Genomic DNA, 13154 nt, shown 5'->3' with positions numbered 1-13154 from the left:
TTGCAACTAGATGAACAAGGGGACTATTGCTGTTATTTGGCTTTTAAGATAAAATGGGGCTAACCAGTCTATTTCCTCCCATGGGAGATCACCCATCAAATTAGTTTCATTTGGAGAGTTACGGAGGAGCACCAAATTTGGAGGCTTCCTGGGGATGATAGGTGAAATAAAGAGTGAAAAACTCCACTCCAGAAATATCAGGAGTTCACTGGATCACAGAACTGATAAGGCTGAAAGGGACTGCCTGCAGTTACCTGCTCCAATGCCCACTGCTCAAGCAGGGACATCTACAGCAGGCTGAAAGGAACACGGGATTGTGACTAGTTTTTCTTAAAAATTATCAGCTTAATTCAAGTTCTCTAAAATAGTTTTGACCCTAGTGCTTAGCAAAACATCTCAGAGCTGCAGGCAGGACTGCCAGGACTTGTGGTTCAAGCAAGGGCAGGGATCTAGAAGGAAGCAGCAGGAGGACATCCCACCTGGCCATCCCACAGTTGAGTCTCCTGCTGGCAGCAGACCTCAGCAAACTCCCGCAGTTACCCAGCAAAGCCAGGCTTGGGAATGTTTTGGCTGTTGCCGTTAGCAGCAGAGCTGACAAGGGCCTTGGGGGCTGCCAGGTCACAGCAGTTTCCTCCTGGCTGCCAGTGCTGGCTGTTAGCATCAAATTAGCTGTCTTAGCAATGACCACTATTTGTCCTCCACTGACACTTTAAGGCCATGGGGCAACAGCAGTGGTGATAAACCAGTAACCAACAATAGGCAGTAAAACACAACTTTTTCATGGACTCAGCAAGGCTTTTCTCTACCTTGATGCTTTCTTAAGCTGAAATGTCACTGTGAATCTTTTGATATAAATCCATGAGTTTTAGTGGTAGTTGCTGTCAGGATGTGAAAGTTTCCTCCAAACTAGGTCACATTGTAAGACATCACAATCACACAAGTTATTAGGGATTATTGTGTTTTAGCCAAATAATTTAAATACTCAATCTGCAGCCACTACAATGCGTCTCCTTGTGGCTTTTCCTTTTTCCAGATTTGATATGCCATGTCCTCAGAATGAAAAATCTTCTTTCCATTTTGGGCAATGGTAACCGTATTGAATTTTTCTCTGCAGTTGTTCCCTCTGCCAGGCTTTTGTGGGATGTAAGAATAGAGAACAGACATTATTTCACCTCTATTTTCAGCATTTGTTCCTCCGCTCCTTTTTCTTTCTGCAGAGTTCAGTGTAGGGGACAGACCTCTGAGGGAGAGTCAGGATTGTGCAATGAAAGGTTGTAGTATTCTTATAAAACTTCAGTTGGGCAACTGCAACAGAGCATAGTGAACAGGGTCAGAATTTGCAGGAAGGAACAGGGTGGTCTTGTGGAGAAGTGAGTAGAACATTGCTGCCAAGTCTATCAGCTGCTAAACTATGAAATGAACGCTGTACAATCCTCCAGCACACAGTCTCAGTTTGTGTGGTTCTGACTAGGCATTGAAACACAGTTGCTTACTGCTGGCAACCACTGCAACTTTCTCTTCTGGGCAGCAATCATGAGACGATCAAGGCCAGACTTGCAGACCCACTAAACACTCAACTCTAACATTTTCTTCTTTCAGCCATACATCATTTCGTCCTTTTGTATTCTGTTTCTCACTTTCCTGGCCTTTCTCATAAGGTGGATGTTTCTGTGGGACATCTGGGCTTTCAAGGAGTGTACATGACCACCAGTTAGGAGCCTGTCGTCAGTCTGTCTGGAGTCCACTTCAGGTTGAGTAATACTGAACAGTGCTAAGTTATGCTATGATGTTGATGCTGCCAGACTAAGAGTTCAGATAACTCAGCTGACTCAGTAGTTGCAGATGGTGTTACAGATATTACATATTTCTAGCAGTTGTTTGCAAGATGGGAGAGCTCCCTATTTGAAAGCCCACAGCAATGACTGCACTGCATATATCTGTATGTGAAATACAAAGGCAACCTATGAACTCAGTGGCTGAGTGGATGGGATATATTCGATACAGAAAGGAAACTTAAGCTAGAGAACAGAAAGCTCTCCTGGGTTTTGACTAGTCAGAAGTATGCCACTGTCCTGCTGGCTATTGAATTAGCTAAATGAAGGGAGCTGTGGTGACACTATTGACTGAATTGTGTGTAATGGATCAGAGTCATTGGAAGAGGTGGCTTTTGAGGATGAACCATCATCACAGGAAATGGAGCTATAAAATTATTTTCAACTTTTACTCAAGGAATGATAGCTTCCTGATTAAATCACTGGTTTAATCACTGGTTCTACCAGAAAAGTTCTCCTTGACATTGGAGTAACACTGAAAAATGAAATCCTGCTCTAAAGTAGTTGTGTCTAGACATGCAGCTCTTCCCAAGCAGAATTCCAGAGATGTTTAGAAGCCTTGGAATGAAAGCTGGCAGTTAGTAGGAAAGACAAAAAAAAAAAAAAAAAAAACACACACACACAAGCAGATTCTAATAAACTCCCTGTGAAAATTAGATACTCAGCTTGCTCGGGCATTTTTTAATAACCCAGCAGGTGATGATATGCATCTTCCCAAGATTTAAAATAAATAAATAAATATAGCTGCTTCTGTCTTCTTTTTTAGCTGCTCACTTTAATAGTACTCCCTTAACGCACTGAGGTACAATTTCTGTGAATTCACTGCCAGCTAAATGTTCAACCTGGAACAATATAAACGAGTACCTACATAATTATGAAATAAACCAAAGCTTTAGAGCCAACCAGTTGCCGAATGTCTTGCATTTATGATAAATGTACAGGAGAGGGAGCTGTAGGACCAGATTGATTTTTCACTAAAGGCACTTCAGCAAAGTCAGACTCCATTCGCTGGCTTAAAGGATGATATAAATAATGAGAAAATAGCTTGAGCTTCAATGTCAGCCGTGTTTTTAAAATGCTTCTAAATAGTCTTGTGCTATATGTAGCCAAGACATATGGACATCAAGTTCAATGGGTGCTCTTAAGCTTACCCATACTTTCCAGCTTCAGAAATATATCTTACAAAAATTCTTGACTACCTTGTGGGACATTAACACCTTCTAGGATTACTGATCAGTGTGACATAAGTGTTTGTGAGAGCAGAATGGGCAGACAAGTGGAATACAGGCTTCTGGCATTGCTGAAATCAGCTCTCTAGAAAGACGGGAATTTGAGATCAATTGGGATAATTTTATATCCATCCATATAGAAATGGTGTTTAGAAAAGAAAAAGAGCTGTTCTACCTTAATATTTCTGTTCTTGTCACTTTGTTGTGCATACAAGGTCCGGTACAGATTGCTTCTCTTCAGACTTTTTAAAACTTAATTTGCAAATGCTCTAGCAGTACTGGCTTCATCCCTGTTGTAACTTTTGTAAACCAATCCTGAAGTGATTACAGTTGTTTAAACTCCTTACATGCACCACAGGATGTCTTTCTAAAAGATATTCTGAAAGCTGAGCCAAGAAGATGGCTTCAGTCGTTTTAAGCACAGGGATCCATTACAAGTGCTCCTTCAAGTATAAAATAGATAGTAAATTAAAGCTCCCAGCAACACTTACCAGGAGTACTGATCTCGACTTTATGAATAAATTGGGCCGTTCTCCAAATCTACAATACATGCACTGATTTTTGCTATTAGAAGTTGTTTCTTTCCTTAAACTGAGCATTCAGAGGCTGTCTTCCTGAGTATCCAGCTTAGAGATTCTAATGCAAACTTAGCATCACATTTCAGGTGCCTCTTGTGCCATTATTGCTGACCATGCCTTCCAGACATCTTCTGTCAGTATTTGTGATGAGTCTGTAATCACAGAAAGCGTCTTTAGAACTGTAAAATGTAGAAATATTAATATCTTTTTTCCACAGAAAACTGACCCTGGGGATTTGTATTTTTTGCAAATTTTATCACCTTTGTGGTTATGAGAAGTTGTATTCTTGGTTCAAAGGCTTTGCCAACAACCAGTTCAAGGAAATGTTTTGCATTTTTCTATCTCACAGTGAATATTTGAGTGTTTTTTTGTTTTGTTTTGTTTTGCTTTGCTTTTTTTTTTCTAGAAACCACTCATTTGCTCTTTATTTGATCATTACATCTTTCAGTGTGTACTTGCTTATAATTTATCATGAATAATTGTGAGGCCATTGAAATTATAAATATTTAGCATCACTGAAACCCTATGTATAGAAAGATAACCATAAGCCTGCTCTAACTGAAAGAGAATGGAAACAGTGAATTAAAGTGGGCTCTTCTGTTCTCATTCCTGGACATGAATTTGGACGAGAAAGAATGAGTTTCCTTTCTGATTCATGGTATTTTCTCCATAACCTGAGAAAAAGTCAAAATCAGACTAGATGCCTCCCATTTATGTGACTAACATTAGGGGAAATCAGTCCCCTGGTCAGGGCTAAATCAAACTTGGTATGATCTGCAAAATTCCCTAAGTATTATTTTGATAAACTGGATAAATTTTGGCTCTTGTTTTCCTCCCAAGCACTGCTATGAGATGAGATGAGCTATGTCCACAAAGGCCTGACTAAATCAGATGCCATGGCTATTTTCATTAAAAAGTACAGTGGGAGGAGAAACTGTACCCAGCTCTGGAACAGCAAGTGACTTGTTGGACTGTTAACTTAAGAAGTGAGGGATCCATAAAAAAAAGTGATTCAGTGGGAAACAAAAAAGCAGGCAACCAAAGCTGCTGCCCCTGACAGAATGATGTCTGTGAGGATAGCTCTGTAAATGCTTGGATTAGATGAGGTGAAGTGATCAAGAGGAGGTTAAAAGAATTAAACACAACACAAGATAGTGAAGCATACAGACTTTTTATTGAAATTTGGTTCTGGACGTAACTGAGGACACTGGAGTGGTTGCAAGCTGTGACCTGTCGTGTTTATGCCATGTTAAATTAGTCCCTTAGTTACTCCTTGTCTGCAGTCTTCACTTTGCAAAATGATGTTCCCTATTCTTAATTTCCATAAGGTCCCAGCCATAAAGCCCTGGGATGACGTGTGCACAAAAGATGTTTGCAGAAAAAATTAAGTAGCCTCACAGTATCCAAAAGCTGTGCTGAAATGTCCTTCTTGCAGTCTCCGGGTACCTCATCTGTGAGATCCCCAACAGATACAAGCAAGATAAGTGAGGTATGATCTCTGTGTTACACCAGCTGATAGAACTACAGAAAACAAGCCAGCTTTCAGGCCCCAAAGCCCTTCTTTCAGCCTCAGGAAGAAGTCTGCAATTCAGAGCAAAGAAAGGCGTCTGTGCCCCACACAGAGGCTTCTGTCCATGCCCCTGAGGAAGGGTTTGTATGAGCAAGGCCAATGCACTGCGGCTGTGCTCCAGCTTGACTGGCAGCCTCGCTGCTGTGTCCATCAGGCTAACAAAAGGTATTCTTTCTTCTTCAAAAAATCGCTTGGTCTATATCTCTAGACTATCACAAATACAATGTTGCCATTTGTAGTAAATAATACCCTGAATCATTCCACTAACAGGGACCGATTTGTTCTCCGCCTGGGCTGTGTTTTGTCTTTCACTGGATTTAAATAACCTTGTCCATATTTCTCATGTCTGCATCAAATGGAGCATCATAGGACAGTAAAAGCTTCCTTTTGGAAACTTTGGTTGTGCAGGGTTTGCTTTTCTTCCTCCTCCAAATAGCAGTTGTTGAAAATTCCAAGATCTTCAGCATTTTCACAGAATTGTTGCATGAAGGAGAGCAGGTAAGAAGAAAGGCAGGAAGGGAGGAACAGTGAGCACTGCCCTATCCATGTTCATGGTTTCTTCTCTCTAATGCTTGCCATGTAATGGCCCATCTAGCCCATCATGCTCTTGCCAAAATCAGCCATAAAAGATTGCTCAGGGAAAAGAAAGAACAGGAAAAGCACGTGCAATACACACCCCTGATACAGTTCCAGTCTTCAGTTATTTCCAGCTCAGAGAGCTTCAGCATTAGATATATCTTCCCTGCATTTTTTATCTCCTCAAAAACACTTGTTGCAGCTTCCCTTTTCACACCTACTACTTCTGATGCAGAGTTAGATTCACACTTGGCAGTGGGACCTTACTTTACATGTACATACTCTGTATTTCATCTGCCATTTTGCCTCCATGTGAAACAGTGTGGTAAAGACTTTCTGCATCCCACAGTTAGCCTCACTACCATAAACAACTTAAAACCATCCAAATTCTGTCTTTGCCATTGAATGATTGATCTATGCTCATCTGTGAATATGTTGAACAAGGCAGGACCCTGTTGGTAAAGTCCTCTTACTTCCGAGTTTTGACCATTTCTTCCAATTCTGCTTCTTGTTCTTAAGCAAGCTGTTTGTTGTTGTTGTTTCCTCTTCTATGGCAACTACGTAGTTACTGTATTTTAGATGTTTGATCTGCTTCAAAACCAGAATTTATATGGCAATCAAGGTCAAAGATGACAAAGAGTATATTGACAAATTTGATATGATCTCCTAAATTTAGGTTGTTTCTGACAGTGTTTTCAAGGGTAACTTTTGCAATTTCCAACTGCATCTAGATACCCAGCATCAGAAAAAAACAAAAACAAACAAAAAAAAAAAAATAAACAACAACAAAAAAAACAAACAAAACAACAAGAAACAAGTAGCTAGGTAATCAGGATAAAAAAACTTGAAAACTCCTAATCCTTCACTTTCTGGGGTGGTCTGTACATCCAGTAGGCTTATGGAGTGACAGAAGTCTAAGTCCACTGAAGGACCCACAAAGCAGCACAGCCTGGACGGCATGTTATCTTCACTGCAGCCATCACATGCATGCTGAGTCTCCCAGAGACAGTGTGCTCTTCCCAGCAGGGATGGGCAGTGGGCAGAGTCAGAACATGCTTTCACCATAATGCCCCAGCAGAGACATGCCTGGATGGTGCTCTTGCAGTTACTGTTCTTCTCCCCACTGATGCCATCAGATGTACACCATCTCCCCTCTCTTCTCTGTCCACAGCTCTTCTCCATCACCAGTGATTATCAGCCAATAAAAATCTTTCCAACAGAGCAGGAAAAGCTCTAGACAATAACATCACACTTCACTGGCTGGCATCCCACCAGTGTGTGGGATTTCTTTCCTGGGAAGCTCTCTGTTTTCCTTTGTTTCCCATCCCTAGTTCAAAAGAAAATGGAGTTCATCATAGCTTACACTAGCCACCCAGTCACCTTAACAGTACACCAGCCCTGCTCCAAGACCAGAAGTACAGATACTCAGACAAAGCCAAGTCTGACAGCCTTACTTTTTATCCGGATACAAACTATTGTACTATGCTGCCCAACTCCACTGTCACCAGTGGAAAGTGCTACTTACTCTTACATACTTTGTCTTTTTCATTCTCACAGCCTCTTTGCATTTGCAGAGAGCCTGGTCACTGTAAAGTCCTCTTCTTCTGACACAACCTTTCTACTGGCATTCCTAATAGTGAGGGAGTTTTTGCAGGCAATCAGCCTGTTTTGGAGAGCAAGGACAAAAGAGAAGCAGAGAACACAGAGGATTTTTGGGAGCAAGTTTTGGACTAACCCCTTTTTGGCTGCATGTACAATTCTGAATGAGAGCAGAGCTCTTGCCCTGGGATGTCTCATGGATCTCCTCCCTCTAAATGATCTGTGTAACTGGGGATTTAGGGTGCCTGCTGGACAAGCAGAAAAGACCAAGCAGATCCTGTTGGCCCTCTCCAGGTAAAACTTCCTGGCTTCCACAGGGAACCCTGTGGTGCTGCTGGTGGCAGGTTAGTGAGCTAGGTGCCTCAACACAACTCCCTGACTGGTTGGGAGAGGAGGCCTGGGACCCGGCGCTGTTGAACAAGGCCAGGGAGTGCCAAGCTGCGACAGTTTCAGTGCGCATAGTCCATCTTTTGCTAAGCCAAAGGCCTGCTCTATTTTCTTATTAAATGACCTCCTTTGGGCTACACATAAAGTTGTTTTAAAAAAGTGCTGTGCCTCCTGCATGGCCCTAGGGCATGCAGCCTGCAGGAAGGCTCTTCTGTGCGGTGTGGGGACATTTTCTTCACTTCAGCCGCTGTGGGAGGAAAGAACAAAGCTATTTTGAGAACTGAACAGCAACAGCAGTTTTGCCAAAACTAGTGCACAGCATTTGTCTCCTGACAAATGCTCAGGAGAGGGTTCTGCCATCCCACACAAAGCATGTGTAGACCCAAGGGAAGTGTTCAGACCTGCCTTCCTGGCACTAGGGGGGCACTGAGTGGGCCTCCTGGCAATAAGAGAAGGATCCCTCAGGTCTTTGACTCCTGCCTCTCAAGGAGTGGCCACACGTGCAAAGCAAGCACTCATACAAAAGCGCAGACAGATCCTGAGGAGAACTCATGAAGAATGAGTTCCCCAAGATGCCTGGTGCTTTCCATCAGCGATGAAGAGAGAATGGTACCAGTGGAAGAGAATCAGAACCATTTCTGTATGTGGCACATTCAGCCACAGACTGACCATGGTACAGATGAGTGTTTCCCTGTGCTAATAAGACCTTTGTGAATCAGGATGAGAGGGGTGCCTGATGGGAACAACAACGCTGTGAGTTCAGCTGGATGTTTAATGCAGCATAAAGATTGTGCCTGCATAGACATGGGACATGCACAATGGTATATACCTATGTGCGTAAAGCAATGTGAGATTTACTGAGAGCAATTGCATTCAAAGTCTAGGCAAAACTAGACTTCTTTGTTAAATGAAAACAACAACAACAACAACAAAATACACCACTGCTTATCCAAATGAGTTTGGGCAATGTACTTAGTGTCAAATTGATTTCTGTATGACTCTGTTACTAACTGAAACAATGAATAACTCCAGCTCTTAAACTCTTTTGGTGAGTCAAGATAAGATATAGTTACGGTTCTTTCTAAGCAATTTAACAATTAAGAACTTTTTGCAATATATTATGTTGTTTTTTTTTCTTTCCAGACTAAAAGAAGCTAAATTAAGACATTTCTACCTTGTAGTAAAGAAGAAAATAATTAAACCTTGTTTTTCTTTCCAGTGCTGTAGTAATAAGTTAAAAATTAGACATTTGAAACCAAGACAGTTATTTAGTAAATAGAAGATTAGGAAAAGTTGCCTGTTTGATTGGTAACAATTATTTCTTTATTGCTCAGTGTTGAACTAGATAAAATCCATTTATCAGTGTTTCACCTTGGCTACCCATTTCTCCACCCTGACCATATGGTCAATTCATATTCAGGCATCTTCAGTACAGACTCAGTTATTCTTCTTGTCATCTTTTTTAACTTTGTCATCGCACAGCATAGGTACTACTATGAATTTCACAAGGAATAGAGAAGAGAGAAAACTCAAAGTGCTCACTGTTTGATCGCTTTCAAGTAATTTGGCAGAAGTAGCGTAGCCTCCTTCAAATTCCACCTTTTCTTTTTTTTTTTTAAGGCTTCTCCCTTAAACAAAATAGTAAATAATAATAACCATTGTGATTCTTTACAAAATCTACTAACATTAAATATTAATATTTTCTTAATGTGTTTATGAAGATGTTTAGTTGAATGTAAGAAATGGAAAAGCAGACAACACACCAGGGCCAAGGAGATGCCAAGAAGTGCCTGAAAATTGTCTATCAGATCCTAGCTAATACTTCTTTGTAAAATGTATCTATAGCACTAACAAACAAACAAACAAACAAAAGTGTCAGAAACAAACTTTTCTGTCCAAATCTGTAGAAAAAAAAAATAGGGAAAAAATTCTTTAATTGTATCTGCAGCAGGAAAAACAAGGTGTAATACTTGTTGCCTGTGCCATGTGAGTGAGTTGACGCGAAATTAACTTACCAGGGAGTCTCTAGACCTCCCATATGTACACACTATCCACCATCCCATGACTAGATACAACAAGGTGATAGAGCTCCACCCTGGGCCCCTCTGCCCCCAGCACCTGATCAGCTGGAGCCTGCCCTGGAGGACCCATTGCCCTGGAGGCTGATCCTGCAAAGAAAGGGAGATAAGGAATGGCTGTGACAGGACCCAGATAAGAGAAACATTCAAGCAAATATACAGTTGAAGAAGATGTTAAAGCTCCTTTGGAAGCAAAAGGATTGAATGTTTTTAAACCCCATTAGCTTCAATTAGAATTAAATATGTGATAAAAGGTAAGTGCATAATTTTGTGAATAAGAATTTTTTAATGACCCTTAAATCTACAGCTGTCTCATCAACATTATCTAGAGTGGAACCAGAAATTATTTCCAGTAATCTGAGACTAAACTACTTGAAAATTAAACTTTATTATGATCATGGGACAATGATTCATACAAGAAATCTACATTTTCCTTTCTTCCTGTCAGTCAAAACTGAACCTAAATCTTCAGCCATAGATACAAAATACTCAAGGGCTTTTATTATAGCCAATTCTTATTACCTTATTTGTAGTTTTTACTTTCCTGTTAAAGCTAGATATGTTATCTAATAACTTTGTTTACCTGGATAAAGACTTCATAAAACTCTCTTAAAAATTGATGGTCTCATAAAATAGCAGTCAAACATGTCAAAATCGTATTTTTCACAGCTTAACTTAGCAAACCTATAAAATAAAATCTATGTAGCTTTAAAATATCAGCAGCATGTGCTACCACCTCTCATCCCCACTACACATTCTGTACCCTGCAGTACTCTCACCCACCAGGGTAGGGTCAGCATGGATGATGCTGTCCCACTGTATGGCAGAGCAATCTGAAGGTCACCCATGGGGCAGGTTGCCACAAAGACAGCACTCAGAAGTAGGCAGGAGCAAAGCCCTGTGCCCATGTCCCAGAGGCATATGCATGTTTTTTTATTGTTTCCTCATTCTCTAAGCTTCTTTCTTCTTCTGAAATACAGATTAAGAAAAAAAAAAAAAAAAGGCAATGTAAAGTTTAAATGTATTTTTTCAGAGTTTTTCAATACAATAAGAAAAACATTTACCATTTCTTCTCATTCCTTTCATATTCTAGTTGTATCTCTTTTGATATTCCACAGTCCAACAAGGAGAGGAGTAAAGAGATGCCCTATAGAGATCAATAGTGTTTTTGGCCCTTTCTAGCCCAAAAACAGAAAAAAAACTTCATTATTTTGAAGGAGAAAAAAATGATTTTCCTCTAGAAATGCTTATCACGTTCTACAGATTTGTCTTCCATGGGGTTGTAGACCTTTACATTTCAGAATTTCCATGTTGTCATCCAGTAACAAGATCCTTCTAGTAGTTCTCACCTTAAACACCAGATGTCAGATTTTCTGCCAGAACATCTTTAAACAGGTCAAAAACATTTTTGGCATTGGATAAACTCTGGTGCTATTGGAAAGAAGAAAAACATAGGAGAAAAAAAAAAAAGAAAAGAATGATTGTAATGATTGTATAACCTCTTTGGTATGACAAGGTTTTGACCATTAGCTCATACTCATACAAGCTTTAATCTAATCAATATTAGTTCATATTTATATTTCTAAATTACTACCATGCTGGAGATGTCAGGATGGAAATTGGATCTGCCTCTTTATGTTCTGAGGCTGGCAACAGACTGGACACAGCATTATCATTTGACTATGATAAATTTTATTAAAACCCTGGAGATATGCTGTGTCCCTTCTATGTCCTCCCAAAAGACAGTGCAAATAAGAGATACAGACCAAAACATATCGGTAGAGTTAAGGGCATGGAATAACTCACAAAATTTGCAGTCTAGATTAAAACTGAGCTCATATCCAGGAGCAGGGAGTTCTTAAAATAGGCTATTTTCTATTGTACCAAAGCAGAACTGATTCTGAGACATGAAATGAAATCTTGACCTGAAAGTTCCCAGAGCTTGAAGCTAGTAACGCACAGCACTGTGCATCAAAACTAATGCACAACCGAGAACTGCTTTTGTTTTAAATTGTATCATCTCTAATCTGATCCAGCTCTAAACATATGCTACCTGGCCAGCTGGAGGACCTTGTTAGATCTTGAAGGAATACGCTCCTTGTCTGAAAAGCAGAATAAAACTAACATGCAGTGTGCTTTCTTACCAATGGTTTTGTAATTTTACTATCACTACAATTCAATATAGTAGCTTTCTTTTTTAATAAGTTCCTTTTTGGTTTTACATAGGCTCCTACCTTTGTTTCAGGTTTCCTTCTCAGTTAACGGATGGATTTTGCTGATGGCTTTCTTTACAGATGTGAAAGCCAACATGAAAGTAACCCCATCATTTAGGTATTCACTTGGTAGCTGAGGGAGAGTTCTGAAACTGAATTTTCATATATTGTTTATAATATGATCTAGAAATGATTAACCTCAGTATTATGTATGTAATAAACTTCCATAAAAACAAAGACTAAACCTTTCTGTGTTTCTGGTTTCCTCTAGGCTGTACCAAAGCTATTTGAATGCTTTAGGATTTGAAATGATAACACCCTCCTGTCTGCAGTGAAGGCTTTTCCCCCACTCCAGAAAAGAACAGAATTAAAGAACTCACAGTATGTTCTTACTTTGGTGCAGAGCTTAATGTTGACCAGTGGAGGAGCAAGAAAATATGTACTACAAGTAAAATCTGCAAAGAAAAAAATCCATAGCAGACAACAACATAATCACTTAATAAATGGCAAAAGAACAGGAAGGAGAATGTCCTGGAAATGTCCACTTTCAAAACTGGAGGAAGAAAATTAAGAAACAAAGAGATCTGTTCTGATAATGTCCCAGAAGTGGTGATTCAGGAAGTTAACCTGTTGAGGAACGGAGGCAGGAGCTCTAAAAAAGAGTGAAAGAGCAGGCAATCTCCCTGTTTTCCTCCTGAATCCTCTGCAACAGGATTTCCTTGTCACATCATGTGGAACCATGTAAATATGCCCCCTTTGGCTACGTGACAGGAATCATTTCCTCCAAAGTGCTTGCAGGGACGGAAAGCAAAAAAAAAAAAAAAAAGAAGAGAGGTCAGGAACTTGGGGATTTGTATTAGCAGATAGCACTTAGTCAGGAAAGGGATAAAGATTACAGGGGAAATGGTGCTATTGGTCTGTAATCCTTTTCTGTCACACATACTTTTTATATTAATCATAATATTATCATACTATGTATGTGGAAAAAAATAATCTTATCTATTCTTCACATTCAATTTCTAATTGATGCTTAATGTAAGGAATAAAGATTTCAAAATAAACCTACAGCAAGCTCATGAGCTGAAACCTTTT

Source organism: Meleagris gallopavo, chromosome 2 (genome assembly GCF_905368555.1).
Source record: "Meleagris gallopavo chromosome 2, MGAL_WU_HG_1.1, whole genome shotgun sequence".
Lineage (NCBI taxonomy): Eukaryota > Metazoa > Chordata > Aves > Galliformes > Phasianidae > Meleagris > Meleagris gallopavo.
Note: the sequence above shows the minus strand (reverse complement) of the source record.